Source organism: Cucurbita pepo, chromosome 8 (assembly GCF_057944985.1).
Source record: "Cucurbita pepo subsp. pepo isolate OVF chromosome 8, ASM5794498v1, whole genome shotgun sequence".
NCBI classification, from domain to species: domain Eukaryota; kingdom Viridiplantae; phylum Streptophyta; class Magnoliopsida; order Cucurbitales; family Cucurbitaceae; genus Cucurbita; species Cucurbita pepo.
In genome coordinates, this window is record NC_141805.1 from 7,639,857 (window position 1) to 7,646,288 (window position 6,432).

The following is a 6,432-nucleotide window of genomic DNA, read 5'->3' on the forward strand; positions in this document are numbered from 1 at the left end:
CCATTTGACATTTTTATAATACTTTAAAAAAAGACAAACTAATTAAAAACCCATCTCTCAAATCAATTCCTCCAAACTTAATAAAGTAACTGAAAGAGTTAGGTGTTTCATATCCAGCAATTTATAAGGAATTTTTGTTTTAAAATACAACAAATTCCCAAACCCCATTATTAAAAACCCTGACCCTTCTCATAATTCTTCACAAGCCATCGCACAAACCTACAAACCCTTCAATATATCTCCACCAATGGCTTCCAAGCTCTCTTCACCCATTGCCCTCCTCCTCCTCAACCTCCTCTTCTTCACTATGGTCAGCTCCACCTATGTCCCTTGCCCACCGCCGCCACCCAAGCCCCACAAGCCAACCCCGTCAAGGCAGCAACCATCACTCCCCAAGTGCCCCAGGGACACCCTCAAGCTTGGCGTCTGCGCCGACTTGCTGGACGATCTAGTGCACGTAGTGATCGGCTCACCACCAAAATCCCCATGCTGCACCCTAATCCAAGGCCTTGTTGACCTGGAAGCTGCTATGTGCCTTTGCACTGCGGTGAAGGCCAGAGCCTTGGGTCTCAAGATTGACCTCTCAGTTTCCCTCAACTTACTTTTGAACTACTGTGGAAAGAAGGTTCCGTCCGGCTTCCAATGCCCTGCTTGAAACCAAATCCTTTCATTTCCGTTTCTTGTTTCTTCTTCAATTTTCCATTTCAATGTCATGTTTAAATAATCGGTTCGGTCGTACATCGTGTTATGATGGGTTTGGAAATCTTCTCAGAATTCCACCATCTTTTTATAGTTTCATTACAATGCAATGTAACATAATGGTACGTAGTTTTTATTTTTCAAATGAACAACGTTGTTCGTCTATTCTTGTGTCTTATTACAAATTTGACGATGCATATGTTTGAAACCTCAAATCTTGTTTCACCTGTGTCACTTGCATGAAATCATAATAAGCACTTAACTTGAAAATTTTCATGACGAAAAATTAAAGAGAGTAATATTAACATCAAGTTTTAAATGCAATATTGATGAAAAATGTAGAGACCTCAATTTAATGAAAATATGGATGTGAGTGTAACAGCCCAAGTACGCCGCTAGTACATATTATCCGTTTGGAATCGTTATGTATCGCCGTCAGCCTTACGGTTTTAAAACATGTTTGTTAGGGAGAGGTTTTCACATTCCTATAAAGAATGCTTCGTTCTCCTCTCAAACTGACGTGGGATCTCACGATCCACCCCCTTGGGGGCCAGCGTCTTTGTTGGCACACCGCTCGGTGTCTGGCTCTGATGCCATTTGTAATAGCCTAGCTCACCGTTAGCAAGGATTATCTACTTTGGCCCGTTACGTATTGCCGTTAGTCTCACGGTTTTAAAATGTGTCTGTGAGAAATGTTTCCACATTACTTCAAGAAATGTTTCGTTCTCTTTTTCAACCGACGTGAGATCTCATAGTCCATGGGAACTTTCAAAAAATTTAAGAGAATATTTAAACCGTCGTATAAGAATTTACTATTCTAAACGAGAAAGAGGGTTATTATTAATATTATGTGTTCATATTTTTATTAAATATAAGGTCAATTTTATACAATATGATTAAAAAGTAGATTTGGTGGACAATATTAGATATCGACATATTAATGAAAAAAGAATATAATGGTCCGTGTCAATACTCTCGGTCACGGTCAATGAAAAGCAAATTGTAGAGATAATTGCTACATTTTTCTTTTTCGTTTCTTTATTTATTTATTTAATTATTTATAGAAACAACTTTTGCAATTACGTAAAAGGTTTAAAATCCAAAACAAGGTGTTCAAGTAAGAAAAGTATGGAAATGGTTTACAAGCAATGCATGACAAATCTAACAAAATGATGCACAGACTCCTAGGTGCCCAAGGACACTCCTCTGTGGCATTAAGATTCAGCATGCATTCCCGCCCCGATCCATGGCATCACTCACCTGAAGAAAAAGAGTAGAAAGGAATGAGTATAAAAATACTCAGTAAGCAGGCTACTTGTAGGCTCTTTTCGCATCCTTATCTTGGTGGGTAACCACGGTCTTTCTCGCGTTTCTAAGGAGAGTGATCTAAGCTGCAACTCTCTTTTCTACGGCCCAGGAGTCCTGTTCAGAAGACCCCTTAGCTATCACCACTAGGTGTGGGCACCTGTCACACTTCCGTATCCGGATCTGCTAAGCTCAACGATCACCGTACCGGAGCTCTGTCTCGATGGTACGATATCGGAGGAGAGAGGGAAGTGAGGTTCTGATGACACTACCTACACTACTCAACTCTAGCGGGCTACCTATAGTTACCGTGGTGACCTATTATTCTTTCTAGGGTGGAACCTGGTGGCTTAGACATGGATTCGTGTGTCTCTAGGATTCTCGTGCCTGGTCTCACAAACCTATCGGGTTTGGAATTCTGGGCTCTGGATCAGTCGGTAATCATTTCGCGGGTCTAATTGCACGGTATTCTAGAGGTCCCCCAATCAAGGGTCTCGTCTAGCCTACTTAGTCACAAGCACCCTAATCTACGCTCATAATTTCTTCCTATTCATCAAGAAAGATACACAAGCAATCATCATGCATAAGAGTTAACACGCAGCAGTTCATGCAATATTAACAAACATGCTCAACGGGAAGATAACGTCCATCTTTACCCGGAGCGCAGATTTCACAAGTTTCCCAACCTCCTCATGCATACATACATTATCAGAGTCTCAATCAAAACAAATTTACACATTTCGTATCTAGCTTTCCATAATCATCTCATATTCGCAGTTTCTATAATATTATGCTAAGTCCGGCTAGCTAATTTCATAAGTGGTAGCATGCATGCTTGTTCCTAGCGGTTCCTACAAGTACTGCTCGTTGGAATCAAAATGGCTACTTACTTGGTTGACGCGTGCCTTCCCGAGTTCGAGTTTTCTTGACGAAATGGATTCCAACAAATCTGAAATTTCCTTCACAAGTCCTAATTCACATAATAATAGGGTCAGCATCAAAATCGGATTGGAAAACAACCAAACAGAGACCGAACGGGAAGAAAATCGATGCCTCACGCGCCCCCACGCGCGTCACGCGCGCCGTGGAGGGTCACTACGCGCGTGTGCCCCACGCGCTGCTCCCCGCGTAGGCACAGGTCAGAGGCACCGGGTCAGGCGCTTCACGTGCGGCGCGGGTCGGGTCGACCAAGTCTGCGCGCCTGACGCGTGTCCTGCTGGGTGAGGTCGTGCCTCACCAGCCAGTGATCGACACGTGTCGATCACCGGTTCCGCCGCTCTCCTCCATTGCCGACCGACGCGTGGTGGCCTCCACCCTCTCTCCTACGTTTTTTTTTCATTTTCCAGGTCTCTTCACATTTCGATCTATTTTCTTTCGACTTTTTTATCTTCCAATTTGTAATCCGATTCCACAAATTTTCTTCACGAACCTTGTAGATCTCATATTCTACTCCTTCGAAACAATTTTCTTAAAATTTTCTGATAATCACAGATCTTATTATTTGAGTTCGAATTCGGAGAAAAAATACGAGTTCTTACCAAAAATCACGTTTTCTTGAAACTCCGATTCGAACGCCAATCTTGGCCACCTTCACTCCAGAACTTAACCAGATAGCGCTGTTGAGGGTAAGAGTCCAAGGATCAACACAAAACGTCACTAACACACGAAAATCTTAATGATTTCTCGATCTAGACACTCATGGACTAACCTGAAGTTCTTGGACATTTTGACGAAATTGGAAGGTGCAATTCGTTAGAGCACCTTGCCTCGGACTATTGACGGTTTAGATTGGGGACTCGAATCTCCGGCGTCCATTCAGATCCGATCTCCTCCTCCTAACTCAAAACCTTAATCTTCTTCCCTCTTCTTTCTTCTTCCTCTCCCCTCTTTTTTCTCTTTTCCAAATTATGCCTCAGCCAAAAGAGACCCCTCAAGTAATAAGAGGCAAAACGACTGGTTTGCCTCTCTTGTGACCTAATTTATTTTTTCTTTTTTTTCCTTTTTTTTTTTAAATACTCGAGCGCTACATGAAGCCTCAAGAAAAGCAGCCCAATAAATAGTTCATACTCGCAATTGTGCTCCATACATTAAACCTATGATAATAAGACAAACTATGAAGTTTGAATAGTTCATGACACTATGGGGTTCCGCTGACTTCCAGACGTCGTTACAGATTAGCTTGATTAGAGGGTCCAGGCGAGCGCCTGGAGGATTCACGCTCGCATGTGCGGGTCATGTGTAAAGAAGTACTACAAATCCAATTTGTTCGAGATTGGAGGTCACTCGTAGATGAGTTAGAGCTCGATCCCAAGAGCATGTTGCATGTGTTTGCATCAGCATGACCCCTACGGTGGGTCACTTACTGAATATTTTTCGAAATACTCAAGTCGTGTGTCAAATATCATTTTTCAGGTAAAGAGAAGACGCCCATGTACGGACGACGACGACATCAGAAATAGATACTGTGGCACGTGCATAAGGTAGTTGCATGTTTAAATTCTTAGTCATAGGAGTATAGGACGCTTTTATTTCATTATTTAGATTATTCCATTTGTAATTGTTTTGTTTTAATTTTAAATTCCAACGTTATATTTTGAAAAAAGTAAGACCGACAATGTGTTCTATTAGTTTGAAGTGTTCTGAAACATGTTTGTTAGGGAGAGGTTTTCACATTCCTATAAAGAATGCTTCGTTCTCCTCTCCAACTAACGTGGGATCTCACAATCCACCCCCTTGGGGGCCAGCGTCTTTGTTGGCACACCGCTCGGTGTCTGGCTCTAATGCCATTTGTAATAGCCTAAGCTCACCGTTAGCAGGGATTATCTACTTTGGCCCGTTACGTATCGCCGTCAGTCTCACGGTTTTAAAATGTGTCTGTGAGAGATGTTTCCACATTATTTTAAGAAATGTTTCGTTCTCTTTTTCAACCGACGTGAGATCTCATAGTCCATGGGAACTTTTGAAAAATTTATGAAAATATTTAAACTTTCGCATTAGAATTTACTATTTTAAACGAGGAAGAGGGTTATTATTATTATTATGTGTTGATATTTTTATAAAATATAAGGTCAATTTTATACGATATGATTAAAAAGTGGATTTGGTTGACAATATTAGATATCGACATACTAATGAAAAAAAAATACAATGGTCCGTGTCAATACTCTTGGTCAATGAAAAGCAAATTGTAGAGATAATTGCTACATTTTTCTTTTTCTTTTCTTTATTTATTTATTTAATTATTTATAGATCCAACTTTAATTTTAATTTTGAAAAAGATGATGAATAATTCGTAGTTCACTCCGCAATTAATTTTTTTTTTCAATAATTATTTATTACAACCTTTTCATAATTTTTGAATTGTTAACCATTAAAATTCATATTAATTACATCATGCCTCTTTTATCTCGAGTCAATAATAAGTATTTTAATATATTTAAAATTGTAAAATAGGTTTTTTTTTATTAATTTAATTTATTAGTATTTTTGTTTTATATATATATATTTTTTCAAAATTATCTATTGATATTGACATTTCCATAAAACCGAGACTTCGATATTTTTTTGTCAACATTAACATTGAAACATTAATGTTAAGTAACTAATTTTGATATCTAACCTAAGGGCTATAACTTGAATAGAAAATGCAACTATCATACCTTCATTCTCATAGCCTATATAGTGACCCTACATGGTTGTCTTACCTTAATCTAAAAAAAATAGCACTTGGTTTGATAATTTAAAAAAATACTCTGTAAATAATCACACTGTTGCGGTCGGAAAATGCAAATACATGCAACGATCTCTACTTTTCAGTCTGGATAGAGTTGAATGTGTAATATTTCTATACACATGCACGCATAGATACACCTAGCAGACTCGTGTACGTATCCTCTAAGTCTACTTGTTGGGCTAGCTTAAACTCACGTTGGTAGAAGCTATGGTGGGAAAGGAGCGTGCATAATACCACGACGTACATGATATCGTAGTTTATGTAGTGTAAAATATGGAGGTTCATGCATCATACAACATTAATATCACAACATTATATTTTGAAACACGTAAGACCGACAATGTGTTCTAGTAGTTTGAAGTGTTCTGAATGTGTTTTAAATTTTTCGTTATTTATGATGAGTATCTAAGAGTTATATTCCGCATTTAAGAGATAAGCATGAGATTTGGTAGCGACTCTGAGTATGTAAAAATTTAGGATCGTTACATAAAACATTAACTTGAGACTAAAGAAGAAGCTAAACCTAAATGGGAACGAGTGAATAAAAAATAAAATACGAGGAATGCCAAACCGAATCAAATAAGTTAAATCAAAATTTGTTACCCATGTAGTATTAGAAAGCCATGACAAAGGGATGATCTTAGAGTCAAGGTCGAGGCCTAAGCCATCGAGACTAGAAATAAGTCACTTAGGTT

The 6,432-nt window shown here is 38.9% G+C and overlaps 1 pseudogene; it reads left to right on the top strand.

Annotated features, from left to right (window-relative positions):
- Positions 1-215: 215 nt before the first annotated feature.
- Positions 216-727, top strand: LOC147791473 (14 kDa proline-rich protein DC2.15 pseudogene; annotated as a pseudogene).
- The last annotated feature ends 5,705 nt before the right edge of the window (positions 728-6,432 follow it).